General features: G+C 41.6%; 1 protein-coding gene across 11 annotated transcripts in view; it reads left to right on the plus strand.

Moving 5' to 3' along the window:
* The window catches only part of LOC114647890 (V-set domain containing T-cell activation inhibitor 1-like), an 88,066-nt gene that overhangs the window by 41,918 nt on the left and 31,413 nt on the right, over positions 1 to 14,735 (plus strand). The window contains exon 1 of one of the 11 annotated variants that reach the window (XM_028796569.2): positions 11,385 to 11,716. The exons of the other annotated variants lie outside the window; for them this stretch is intronic. The gene's annotated coding sequence lies outside the window, so the exon portion shown is untranslated. Of the gene's footprint in view, positions 1 to 11,384; positions 11,717 to 14,735 lie in introns of those variants that run through there. 11 annotated transcript variants of the gene reach the window in all.

Raw genomic sequence — 14,735 nt, forward strand, 5'->3', positions numbered from 1 at the left:
TGGATGGGTAATAATTCTTAATCATTTTGGCCTTCCTTAGTTGTGTTTTCTCCTTAAATGATCTTTCAGAATATATTTTTGTCTTCTGACAAAACAGATTCCATCTAATATACAAAATGGCACTAAACCCACAATGATATAGAAATGCATTAGTCACACTCATCCTTTGAAATCATGAGAGCCACACAAACTTAAACATACAATAAAATATGTTTCAAAACTTAGTGAATGCTTCATGACAACATGCTTTAAAGAATCCCAGGTCTTCACACCTGATGCTGTGATGCCTCTCATTTTTTTATTTTAGTAACTTTATATGGAGATGAAACATCAGCCTTAGTCCTGAATTAATTTAATTCTTAGCATGAGCTGTGGACAAAATGTCTGAGTTGGTGGGTTATAAATTTATGGATTTGTTGAGTTTGGTGAAATCAATGGATGGACAAATATTTTAGAAAGTTTCACACATGGTTCTGTTCAAACAAATTCTTTAATTAATCATTTTTAGAAAATGTTCTGTTACTTTCTTTTCAGATGTTCGAATAAATATGTGAGAAATCTGTTCTTCCTGAACACAAAGGTCATGAGCTACATTGAACCATCTCCACTTTCTTCCATAACATGATGTCAAATTCTTGAGGAAAACCTGCTGCCCTCTTCCAGAAAGTTGTAAATGGGAAGAAGGTTCACCTTCTAACATGACAATGACCAGACACACACAGCAAAGTTTAATCAGAATATAAGTTTAATGTCACTGTGCTCTGTGCAAATATTTTACATCTGCTTTTCTTTTCTTTCTACATGTACAGCTGAGCCAGAGTTAGTACAAAGGGGCTCAGCATTTAGAACTGCTAGGCCAAGAATAGGACAAGACAGACAAAGACAAATGGGCAACACACACTATTTCTGTGTGTTAAGAGTCAGCATGATATTGGGTCTTCTCTTTGCCTTGTTTGGAATGGCATGATTTTACCTAAGTAAGGGCCTGCACATGGAGAAAGAGAATAAAGCCTTGGAACATTGCTCGGCACACCTTTGATGCCTTCGGTTGGGAGATAACTTCATCCGATCCTGAAAATGCTTCCAGCGCAGCGGCAAAAATGGCAGACTGTATATATCGAGATCCCACTTCGATAACAGTCTTGCTATGGCTTCCTCATTTGTTATGCAGCGTAAATTGTCATTAAAGAAAGCTAAGTTATTTTCTCTTATGTGATTTCTTACCGCCATATTACTATGGCTGCGGTGGGTTGGCACCCTGCCCAGGATTGGTTCCTGCCTTGTGCCCTGTGTTGGCTAGGATTGGCTCCGGCAGACCCCCGTGACCCTGTGTTCGGATTCAGCGGGTTGGAAAATGGATGGATATTACTATGGGAGAAGTTTCGCCTTTTAATATTATATCTATATATTTTTGGGTTACTTAAGACAACGCAGTTAAAAAATAACTTATTCCAACCAGGGAGCGAGCGCCTCCTGCTGGATAGACAAAGTTGACCACGTAGTGGCCGAAGAAGATAAAGGTGAATGTCATTGCGTGGCCTCAAAGAAACCAAACTTAAACCCTAATCATCTGCTGAATGACTTGAAGATTGCAGTCCACAAATGGTCACCATCCGATCTGACTGAGCTTGAACAGTTCTGTAAAGAAGAGTGGACAAAATTGGTAGAGAAATAGCCCAACAGACTCATGGCTGTAATCTTACCCGTAAAGGTAATCCTTTAACCATCTTAGTGATTCTGTTTTTTTATTATATTTTATTTTCCTGAATTGTTACTATTACAGTATATCTTTCACTTGGCAGCTATAAGTTGCATTGAATAAATACAGCTAGAAAAATATATATTTTTTGTGTATTACTTTCAAGCTGCAAAGCAACAAAATATGAATATTTTGAAGGGGGGATTCTTTTCTGTACCCACTGTATATCCAGACAGTGCACAGAAGCCATCAAGAAGGCTAACAGAATGGTAAGTTTGTAGCGGGGCCACATAGTGTTTAAATGTCAGTTCTGAGTGCGTCTCGTTCATTGTCCCGTTTACTGTTTGTGCATCAGTTAATGCCGTCCCCGTAAAAGGGGACGGATGATGGAAGGAGACCACAGCCACAAACCTGGAAAACACCTGTTTACAATCAATCAATCACAGCCGTCACAGGATTATTTAGGCCATCAGGAGGAGAAGGAAGAGAGACGAGAGAAGGAGATTTTTTTTCACCATCACGACCACACTGTACCTGTTCTTTTCCATATCGCGCTTAGCCATCCAGTTTGTTTTTCCATCTGCCGGATTTACTTCAAGGACCTCACCACAAGAGACCCCAGGGTAGGACTTAATCATCCACCACACACACGAGGTTTCATGGTGAGGCTGTTCCATTTTTTCCGGGGAGAATCAAACAACACAATATCACTAATTCAGTCATCCGCTTTCAGGACAGTTTCTTTATTACCGGACTCACGTTCTCATTCATTTTCAGTTTATCATTCATTGATATTCGTGTTGTGTGTTTATTTGTTACAGGAACAAGGGAGGGTTTTTGTTGTGTGTATATATATATATATATTTGGTGGTGTCTTGTTATTGCTGGGGTGAAGGGATATTTATATTTATATTTATATGTTTCTGTAGGTGCTGTAGGTGTTCCTTCCAGGTGCTGGAATAGATGACGACGTCATCCAGGTAGGCAGCACTATACGTGTTATGGGGGTGGAGCACTTTGTCCACCAGATGCTGGAAAGTTGCAGGAGCCCCATGTAACCCGAATGGAAGGACATGATACTGCCAGTGCCCACTAGGGGTGCTGAACGTGGTTTTACCCTTTGCGGAGTCCGTTAAAGGAACCTGCCAGTACCCTTTGGTCATGTATTCATGTATTCATGTGTGGTCAAGTATTCTGCCTGTCCAAGCCTCTCAAGGAGGTCATCCACTCGAGGCATTGGATAAGCATCAAATAGTGAGACCTGATTAAGCCAACGGAAGTCATTGCAAAACCTCCAACTTCCGTAAGGCTTAGGACCCAGCATTACGACGCCTAGATCCAGCATGCACTTGATTTCCAGTTCCACTTCCGCTTTCTTTGCCTCGGGAAGATGGTATGGGCGTTCTCGGACTATGACCCCGGGTTCAGTCACAATGTCATGGGCAACCAGAGAAGTCCTTCCTGGGATTTCGTCAACCACCTCCGGGACGGACGAGATAACTGTCTCTAGCTCTCGCCTCTGTCGGTTATTTAAATTAGACCCGAAGTTAAGGGTGTTACTTTGAGCAAAGAAGGAGGGGGCTGGCTGGAGGTGGGATCAGGGTCCCTTTCCTTCCACGGTTTCAGCAGGTTCACATGATATATCCGCTCTTTCGGTCGACGATTGGGTTTTTTCACCAAATAGTCGACGAGGCCCTTTCACTCTTTAACTTCGTATGGCCCTTGCCAGTGGGCAAGTAGTTTAGAGTGGGAGGTGGGAACCAATACCATGACTCGATCCCCTGGCTGGAACTCCCGGAGTGTCGTGCCACGGTCATAATAGTGGGCCTGTGCTGCTTGCGCCTCTTGCGTGTGACTTTTTAATATGGGTCAAATTTTCTCAAATCTATCGCGTAACTGCGCGATATATTCCAAAATATTAGTTGAGTGAAGGGCCTCTCTTTCCCAACCTTCCTTTAAAATGTCCAATATGCCCCGGGGTTGTCGTCCATATAACAATTCAAAGGGTGAGAACCCCGTTGAGGCTTGAGGGACTTCCCGGTAGGCAAAGAGTACGAGGGGGAAGAGTTGATCCCAATTCCTCCCATCCCCGCTGACCACCTTGCAAAGCATCTGTTTGAGAGTCTGATTAAATCTCTCTACTAAACCAGCGGTTTTCAAGTGCTTTATTTTGAGTAACTTGACCGTTTCCTTGAACGTCTCCGAGGTAAACGGCGTCCCCTGGTCCGTAAGGACTTCTTTGGGGACCCCAACTCGCGCAAAGACTCCCATTAGTTCCCGTGCGATGGCTTTAGAATTAGCTGAGCACAACGGAACAGCTTCTAGATATCGGGTCGCATAATCTATGAGGACTAGTATATATCTATGTCCTCGGGCTGAGGGTTCCAGGGGTCCTACTATGTCGACCCCTATCCTTTCAAAGGGAACATCAATTAAGGGAAGGGGAATGAGAGAAGCACGGTCCCTCCTAGGAATTTGCCGCAGCTGACATTCCGGGCACGAAACACAGAAGCGGCGAACCTCCTCGTTAATTCCTGGCCAATAGAAGCGGAGCTTAATACACTCTAAAGTTTTTTCGGTGCCCAAGTGGCCTCCTAGGAGATGGGCGTGCGCTAACTCACAAACTTGCCGCCGGAAAGTTCGTGGAATCAGCAACAACTTCCGCACTCCCCCCTCGTGTTCACTGACCCAATATAATAAGTCATTCTCTAACACAAAGTGGGGTCCTTGTGGCATGGGTTGACTGGTGTGTTGGCCGTTGATGAGGACTACTACATTTTTAGCAAACTTAAGGGAATCATCATTCCACTGTTCCCTTTTAAATGATGCCGGTGTTTGTCTGAATTGAAAGCTCAGATCCGAGAGAGGGTCCGGGACGACCTCGAGGGGCGGAGAGTCATCCCACTCTGGTGAGGTGCGGACCGATGACGCATTAGTCCGCGACGGGCCGGGAAACTCTCCATCCTCCTCGGGGTTTCCCACATCTCTCTCCACTGGCTGCATACACGGTGTGGAGACAGCCTGAGACGGTGGATTCCCATCTGTTACTAGGCCTAATTTCGAGTAAGGCGAGATCAGTACTGCACCGCTTTTAATGTTAGACCAGTCCCGCCCGAGAATCACCGCACACGGTGGATTTGGAAGTACCGCTACAATGACTTTTCGGAGTATTCCTCCGTGGCAGATGAAACACCTGGCGGAGTTATAGGCGCGGACATCTCCGTGTATACAGGTAATTCTGGTCTTTGTTTTTAACCACTGTCGCGGTAGTACATATCGGCAATCAACAATGGAAATGTTGCTGCCGGAATCAAATAAGGCCTCTACCTTGTAACCATTTACTATGACCTCACCTTTATGAGCCAAAGCCAGGGGGTTTGAAAGCGCACACAATCCATCCCTCTCTCTCCATTTACATTCCGCCTTGCCTCCAAGCGAGGACCGCACCCGCGGAATCGGGGACTCCGATGCAAACTCCGGTTTATGTCGAGAGGGCAGTGTAAGAGGGACATAATCTCTACGGCTTCCACTTAAGGACCGTTCAGCCCTCTCAAATTGTGAGGCTGCCCTAGATGTTTCTATGAGCTCAATGAGCTCGTTTACGGTTGCAAATTCCCCCCAAACCGGCTGGGTGAAATGCTCTGGCAGGCTATTTATAAATAAAAAACAGGCCACTTTTTTTTCTAATTGAAAGGTGGTACATTCAGCGGGCCTTAACCAGCCTGCCACCTCTTCCCAGAGAACGTCAAGCTGTTCTCGGTTAGACCGTTCAGGGTCAAACCTCCAGTTTTTTATTTTCTTCACCTGCTGGTCTAGGGAATGTCCACCTTCTTCTGGGACCTTAGCCCCGGTGGGACGGACAGCTCTCTCCTCCGAGAGAGCGTAATAAGTCCCCATCGTATCCCCCATAGAGACCAGCCCACGTCTGTGTGTCCCATCGACACTCTCCCTATTCAATTTAGGTGACCCAGAGATAGACAAAGGGAGTGGAGTCTGCACCGGTTCTTTCCGAAACCTGAGACGCACTCCCCACCCGAAAGCTCGGCCCAGGTATTCTCCCACCTGGACATGATTCAGGTCCGGTCCCGTTCTCTTCAGGGTTTTCTCCATCCTGCCGGCTATGCCACTGTCAGAAAAACGACCAAAAGACACCGAGCAGGTTTGGGGCAGCCACCCATTTAATCGTTTACGGCTGCTAAAGGCATCAAAAAACAGAGACATGCTCATTCAACCGAGTCCTAAACAGAACTAATCTTCAGGTAGCAAGATGGCAGCTTTAAAGACCAGTAGCGGAAGTGATGTCATCAAGACCGGAACCAGAAGTGACGTCAGTGGCTGCCCCAGAGCCGGGTGGGATTTCCCTAGAATGATCTGTAAAAGATCGAGAGGGAAAATTAGTGCACTCCGCCACCCCCTGGTCTGGCATGGAACTACCTGTATTTAAGCCCTTTAGCTGCCTCCTAAACACACGTGTGTGACACTAATAAGGAACAATCAAGTAAATGCATCTGTTTAAGACTGAAAATAGCAATTAAGGGTGGGGACCTTGACAAAGCAACACCACTAAAATGAAGCATCAAAATGTCACTTCAGCAAATAGTGCTTCATCAACCTCTACTTGGTCCAAACAGCTCCCTCCTAATCGCACGTATGTGACATGGCCTCCCCCTCAGCCCAAACCCATCGTGAGGTTGTGACTCTGGAAAAGTTCATCGGCATTGGCCTTCAGTACAACTCAACAATAAACAACCGAAAACTTGTAAGGCTGTAGGTCTAAAAACCACCTTGTGACTCGTGGGTTTGAGTCGCTGTGTAACGCTATCGCACTGTAAAGATGAATGGTCCGTCACCAGGGTGAACTCATGTCCTAACAGGTAGTACCTCAGCTGAATAATCGCCCATTTAATCACCAAAGCATAACGCTCCACTGCCACATACTTGGTTTCGCATTCCAACAGTTTCCAACTCAGGTACATTACGGGGTGTTCCACTCTGTTGATGCTTTGGCTCAGCACGGCACCAAGACCTATGCCCGAAACGTCCGTCTGGAGGATGAAAGGTAGAGAAAAGTTAGGTACTTTCAACACTAGATCTGACATAAGGGCCAGCTTGAGGTCACTAAATGCAGCTTCTGTTACCTCATCCCATACCACACTATACTATACATGTCATAAAACTATTTATTCCAGATGTCATATATACCTATGTCTCTGTTTTTGTGTCAGTGTGGCTTTGACATCATGGACCATAAGGTGCATACTAATTCAGCGTGAGCAGGAACACTCAATAAAACTGAATAAAAAAATATTCAAGTGACGGTGAGATACGAAGCAGGCAGATTCACCAGAGTTTGTGTATCAGCTTTTATCCGTCCAGATCAGAGAATTTCCAGTTCCATTGTCTCAAAACACCACTCACATCTACAGTTATTCCCAGTTTCAGATAAAAAGTAACCGTGTCAGATCTGGGGCGGGGGGTGGGTGTTGTATCGTGATTGTGATTGAGAGAATAAAAGTGAAAAAAATGCTAACTTTTACAAGTCCTGTAAATTTACACCAGCTGTTACAGACACAAATCAAATGTATCTTTTTATTGTATAATATTAACAATAAGAGCAGCTCACTACTCAAAACGGTAAATTTGCCAGGGAGCTGTTTTCGCTCTCACGCTGATTATAAATCAGTGGATCTTACCGCTGCAGCACAGAAGCTGTCGTGTTGTACTTGCACCTTTTGTGAAAGTGTTTATTTGATATCTGGCCATTAGCCTTCACACATTATACAGTTCATGTCTACATTTTGTTATTTATTACTAAAATATGAAAAATGTTTCTGTTTTAATGATGTGTTTACATAGATTGTTGTAGACACAAAACACACATCAAATTATTTCCCCTTAAAATTATGGGTAGCTCACTCCCAGATAATCTGGGGTTGGAACATGCTCTAGATTCCCTGGACACACACCGTCAAGACCCCAGCTTGGCAACAACGGCATGGTACTCTCCTACCTGACTGCTCTTCAGTTGGTTGGGAGGAGTGTGTGCTGAGACATTTTCCTGGGTGGGCTTCCAGTTCCAAAAGGAGGCCATGATCCTACAGACTACGCCACTGTGAAAGAACCAGTCTCAACACACGAAAAAAAGGATGGGGCAGCCACCCGTATATTGTATATGGCTGCAAATGGTTATCTGAAAGTAAGCAGTAATGCTCGGTTGAGTTCCCAGATTGAACTGATAATGAAAAAGATGGCTGCTTTATCAGCCGAAACTGGAAGTGACGTCAGTCTGAGCGCTGGATCCAAAAGCGACACCGTTGATGTTGAATCAGTTAGGTTTTCCCATATTTGGCCTACAGAGATAACAGAGGTAGGTTTAGTGCACCCTGCCACCCCCTGGCCTGGCGGGTAATTCCCTCTACTTGGTCCAATCAGCTCCCTCTTATTCACTCGTGTGTCAGTAGCTAAGTTTCCATCCAGTTTTTTGCGACGTTTTGTTATCGACAAATAGAATATACGTAAAAAAAATGTGCGAAATTTGCTGTCTCCAGCCTGTTTCCATCCAACTGGCTTTTTATCGATAAAATGGTGTGCGTGATGACGTCATCCCCCCCCAAAACGAACTGTCGCATAAGTTTTGTTGTATCGCGAAAAAAATCTGCCCTTCAGCCGTTTCCATACATAATTTTGTGTATGTCGCAAATTATCTACCTTTTGTTTTCCACGTTACACCCCCTCCACTAAACAAAGAAACAAAGAAATGGAGAGATTATTCAGACAGTTTTTTGAAATTTGCCAGCTTACTGTTATTTCAGTTTCACAAATAATTGGAATTGTACATATCCGAAGACGACAGCAGAATGAAGCAGTTGCTTGTCTGATAGCCCTAGAGCTCGAAGAAAGTACCCCAGTGCGACGAAACCCACGGGTATGGGAGAGACGACGGAATAAAACCTTCTGGGAGGAGGTGGTGGAGAGACACTTCACAGAAAATCTCTGGCTGCAACATTTTAGAATGACACGGCCGACGTTTGAGATGTTGTGTGGATTCATCAGTCCTGATGTTGCGCTCATCACAGGTTGCCACCGACCACCAGTTCCAACCCAAAAGCGGATTGCCATCGCCCTTTACAAGCTGGCAACCTGCGCCGAGTATAGAGTAGTTGGAGAAACTTTCAGGGTTAGTAAAACTACCGTCCATCGATGTGTATATGCTGTGTGCACCGCTATTAAAGAAAAGATAATGCGGCGTTATATCAGACTTCCAACTGTAGCGGAGGCCAATGAAATTGCATACCGCAATTCCTTAGTGCATCTTGTGCCACAGATTTACGGTGCGCTGGATGGCACGCATGTGCCTATTCTTCCCCCGACGGAAGGCTACCGCGATTACATTAATTGCAAAGGGTGGCCATCTATTGTTCTCCAGGCCCTTGTTGATGACAGGTGCATGATACGAGACATTTGCGTTGGCACTCCTGGAAGTGCCCATGATGCAGCTGTGTTTGCAGCATCGGATCTGTACAGGTGAGCCTACCTTTCAACATCCCTTCTCAGTGCAATAACAACTGAATTAGTACTGTAACCTGCTTCCCTTAAGGTTTTTAATTAAAACTGAAATTTGAATTAATACAAAATAACGACGTTTAATCAAAAAAAAAACTCTCTTCATCAGACCATGCGAACCGCTCCGCCATTCTCGTTTTGATTGCACGTGATATGTGACACATTTATTTGCGTTAAAGCCCTTTTTTCCGACAAAAAGTGTTTCCAATGTAGTTTTTGCGACATCTGAAGTATTGATATGGAATTTATGCGCTAAAGTTAAACGGAAAAATATTATGTCGACATGTACAACATTTTATCGATAATTAGCATTTCCATCAGCTATATCAGTAAAAAAATTTGAAGCGCTAAATATTTTTTCGCAAAAACTCCTTGGATGGAAACCTGGCTAGTGTCTGTACAATACAAAATGTGTCAATGCAATGATGCATGGACTAAGTGATTTGCAAAGTATGTTTTACTAATTGCCACTTTGCGCATACACATTATGAAATGAAACAGCACTGTGGTCAGTGACGCCAAGGTTGTGGGGTTCTGAGGCTATGTTATAGGGGAACTTCATTTAAGCAATTAAAATATCTGTAATATATACCATGATTGTGAAGAAATAAATTAGGCCTGAAAAACTTATCCTTCGATATTTAAAACATGTATCTTGCCTATCTTTTGAAAACATAAAAAATGGATTACATGCAGAGCATTAAATAGTGTAGACAAAAACTAAAATAGGTTTTCTCTCTTTCTAGTGTGCACAAATATTTGTCATATAATTTAATATTATTACTGTATACCTTATTTACCACCTGATCATAATGAACAACAATCAAATCTTGGAAGTCAGACAGATTCTGGTTTATTGAGGTTTTTGTGATTAGTAGAAAATCATGAAGATGTAATCGTTTTTGAAATATATTTGCACATTTGAGTTACTCTAAACAGCAGAAAGCATTTGTGTCTTGTGTTCAGTTTCAGTGGCTTGCACTTAAGTAATCATGTGATGCAGACCTTCATAAATTGGTGATTACATGAACCCAGCTGCATACCACATCACAAAATGGAGCAAAGGCCTTTAACAGTTCAAGAACACACTAAATGTCCCAAATGTACAAAAATGAACTCCATGAGAGAGGAACCTGTAAAAAACCTATGACTCAATGGCTAGGCCAATGAAAAATCTTTGTAAATGGTTTATCCAAAAATAAAAAATAAATTATCAAAGATGAAAGGAAGACAAATAAAAGGCAAACAATAAACAGGCAAGCAAGACAATACAATGCTAAGACGTTCAATCTTTAATCAAGAAAGCGAAAACCAAAAAAAAAAAACAGAAACTAGAAAAAACACAATATTTACAATATGCACTCCACAACCATTAATGATGATCTGCTGAAACCTTCTTCATGAACTCAATACAAGGCTGAGAGTGTTCCTATAGTAGTGACATCGAAGTGTCCCTACCTTTTAGGGTTCTATCTACAAAACACAAGGAACACATTCAGAAAAACTTAAATAAAACAATACAGACAAACTAAATTGAAATAAACATAACAATATTAATTTATATTGCATAACAAATATAGTATAAAAATAATTAAAAATATATACTGTATATTGGGGGTTGAATTCTGTTTTCCTGCCTTCATTTTTTAAATATCTGATTTTTTTTTCTTTTCCTTTTTGTTTTCCTAGTTTTTTTAAGCTTTTTGTTGTATAAGTTCCAGTCGATTGTATGCAGTGTTAATTTAATTTATCTATTATATAAAATACAAAATAAAAAATATAAAAAAGGAAAATATACTTAAGCCTGGATATAAACCTTGGTTGAAACATAACAGGGTTAAAATCCCAAGATGTTGTTCTTCTCATTTCCTCCTGGGTATTCTTCTGAGCCTACAGACTTTTATTCACATCTTAAATAGTTGTATGTCATGTGTAAAACCAACACAATTATTACACTGTGTAAATGTCCTCTTACACATAATAGCAGGTTACAACCGATATAGCTGTAGTACTGGGGTGTTGTACCGTGTTAGGCATTATGAATGCAAAATGCCTCAAAGCTAACATATTGTAAACATTTTAGTTAGCCAATAAAAGGTATCATTTTGCTTGACTTCTCATTGCAACACAAACCTGTATAGCTAAAATGATTGCAGTCAGATGCTTTGGTGTTTGAGCAAAGAACGATTCTTTTTTTAGCACTGGTATTGTCAGCCAGCAGAGAAGCGAAGAGCACTTCTGTCACAAGATTAAAAGCTGTAACAGGAAATGTACTTGTGGGACAGAGACCGAATGCAGAATACAAGCGTTTATTTGCTCACATTTTACCTTGAACAGTAACAGCAATCAGTAATTAACCAGAGGGTATCAGTGATTTTGTCAGGAAAAAGAAGAAGAGCTGAATGTTGAGGATAACAACTTGGATGCTGAAGAAAAACCCTGATGGTGGGAAAGGTAGGCTTAAGATGAATGTTCAGGATGTCAGTATACAGTAAAAGAGAGATGAAATATAGAATCTAGACACATTGATGAACTATTAATTAAACAATGGCTATGTGAGGTAGTCTTGTGAAATACTCCATGAGTTATATATATATATATATATATATATATATATATATATATATATATATATAAATGTATATAGACTTGCTCTTGATCAAATTAGAGGGTTGTCACATTTGAGATTATAGGAGTCACATCAGATTTTTTCGTGGCTGTGCAAAAGGAATTACTGAGCAATTCTTGTGGGGATACATGCGCTATGAAACTCAATAAGAATAACCATCTACATTAGGTACTACCTATAACACATCCCTTAGTCACACAGTGTTGTGTAGCTAGACGTTAACAGAGGTTTCTTTTGGACTTAAAAACAATTTCTAAGCATCGATAAAGTGATTATGTAATTTCATGCAATGTGGTGTACTAAAATAACTTCATTTTGGAGGCTCCAGAGGGTGATAATATATCTCTCAGTATTACAGTTTAAAGCTTGTAAATCCTTAATTTATGCTTATTATGACAAAATGAAAAACTAATATTTATTAATTTCTTGTGTATAGAAAACTCTAACAATGCAATGCTAAATAACATGTTTGCTTTGCTCTCTGCAGCCAATACACCTCTGTGGTTAAATTTTCTTAGAACTACCAGTTTCCTGTAGTGTGCTCTTCAAAACATCAAATGTGGGCCAAGAGAAGTAAACTAAAACAAAGCTGTCTTGTACATATGGCTGTTTTAATATTGTTTCCACAACTGATCTTCTGACTTTACTAATGCAGTCTTAGAATTTGTCCTTTCTCATTTGCTTCTCAGATGCCTCCATTTGTTTTTTCTTTGTTTCCTTTTTTTAAACACTGCACATTCTTAACACTGCTCCACTTTAACATTAAAATATTTGAATTGCTTTGGCCGCTGGCTCAAACTATTAATCTTGTCTCTTGTGTTTATGACTTAAATTTGACAGAGTGGTGTCTTGTTGTCGCCTGCCATGGAATTCTGTGCGGAGTTTGTGACTTTGGACTTTTTCTTTAACAGTTTTGGGGTTTGCTAATGAAGAACTGGTGATTGCTGTTTGCTTACTTAGCCACTAAATAAGAGATTTAATACCCCAAAAATTAGCACAGGGTCCTTATGTAAATTGTACTTACTAAGTTTGTTAAAAAATGTTTTTTTCCCCAAAGGTTTTCCAGTACCTCTCAAAATGGCAAACATGATCATCAAAATCAAAATCATCCTCTTTAATAAAATCCTTGTGTGCGTCCAGGTGTCCGTGTGTGTGTGTCTTCTAGTGAAGTGCGCATGCGCGGGGCACGGTGCAATGCGCAATATTACTGTCAGAGAAAGTTAAAGGCATATTACCGACGCGCACGCCTGTATTACCGCCAGAGAAAATTAAAGGTATATTACGGATGTACAAGACAGTATTACTGTCTCAGAAAATTAAAGACACACAATACACGGCAGCAGCCCATGAAGAACGGTCAGCTTAGCAAGTAAACATCAACAAAAGAAAGGCTGAAAGACAAAGAAAAATACGACCAACAAAAAGAATGAGGTCAAAGTGCCTTGCCATTTAATATAGACTGTTCATACTAATGTTTATGCACTACTGTTCTAGCGCCAGTTATTGTAATGGGCTTAATGACTAGTTAGATAACATTAGTATATTATCACTATACACTGATACTAAAATTCCCAATAAGTCTAGAAATATATCATTAATGAAATTTTTAAAAACCGACGGTGTGTTGGCTTCCTACTAACATACTGAAAGAATCTCTTTAATATATCTTTAACTTTCCTCTCCAACTGCCTTTTAGCCTCCCTAGTATCCTTTTTAGTGGTTTCTCACAAGCTCCCTTACACACATATGGTTAGCGCTGGTGTTATTAGTCTTAAATGTCTTATATTGTTACTGACTCACTTTTATTAGAAAACCCCAACAGGTGATATAAATTTAATCTTCATATCTAGTTATGCAAAACATCAAGCATTGTTGGGGCCCCTGCCTATTTTTGGCTTTCTAGACCTGAGAAGCCATCATTTTAAGGCCATTTTGGATATATTAAGTATTTTGTTCAGGAAATTACACCATTATGATGAAGAATACAGTAATATGTGTCTTCAGTAAAAATTATAAAAAGGGCTTGAAGTTGTTCATGTTACATCAACTGACCCCAGGGGATCACCGTCTAATGGGATAACGAGGGGTCAAACTTACTCCTTTTTTGCAAAGCGTTTGAGAAAATGGTGTGAGAGAATAATTATAAGGTAACATAGCACTCATCTGAAATAAATTGCAAAGACAGTTACTATTTACCTGACATCTTTGTATTGAAAGTCCGATGTATATGGGCTGAACAGGACCGGAGAAAGTACAGTCCCTTGTTGCTGACCACAATGTCAGACGTGCAGTTCCCAAGACGCACATACTGAGGTCTGTCTTTAAGATAGTTCACGATCCATGCCACTAGGAATGAATCTACTCCCATCTCTGTCAGCTTGTCCCTAAGGAGCAGAGGTTGGATTGTGTTGAAGGTGCTAGAGAAGTCTAGACACATAATTCTTACAGTACCACTGCCACTGCAGATGGTCAAGGGCGTGTTGAACCTGTGGCCTAAGGTGGTGAAGCAGCAGCCTCTCCATGGTCTTCATCACATGTGATGTCAGAGCAACAGGCCAAAAGTCATTCAGCTCACTAGGACGTGATACCTTTGGGACTGGGGTGATGCAAGATGTTTTCCAAAGCCTCGGGACTCTCCCCTGTTCCAGGTTCAGGTTGAAGATGCGCTGTAGAGGACTCCCCAGCTCCGATGCACAGACCTTCAGCAGTCGTGGCGATACTCCATCTGGACCCGCTGCTTTGCTGGCACGAAGTCTCCTCAGCTCTCTGCTCACCTGCACTGTTGTAATTATGGGTGGGGATGTCTCTCCTATGCTGGTATCAGCAGAAGGATGTGTGGAGGGT

This window comes from Erpetoichthys calabaricus, chromosome 3 (assembly GCF_900747795.2).
Source record: "Erpetoichthys calabaricus chromosome 3, fErpCal1.3, whole genome shotgun sequence".
NCBI classification, from domain to species: Eukaryota; Metazoa; Chordata; class Cladistia; order Polypteriformes; family Polypteridae; genus Erpetoichthys; species Erpetoichthys calabaricus.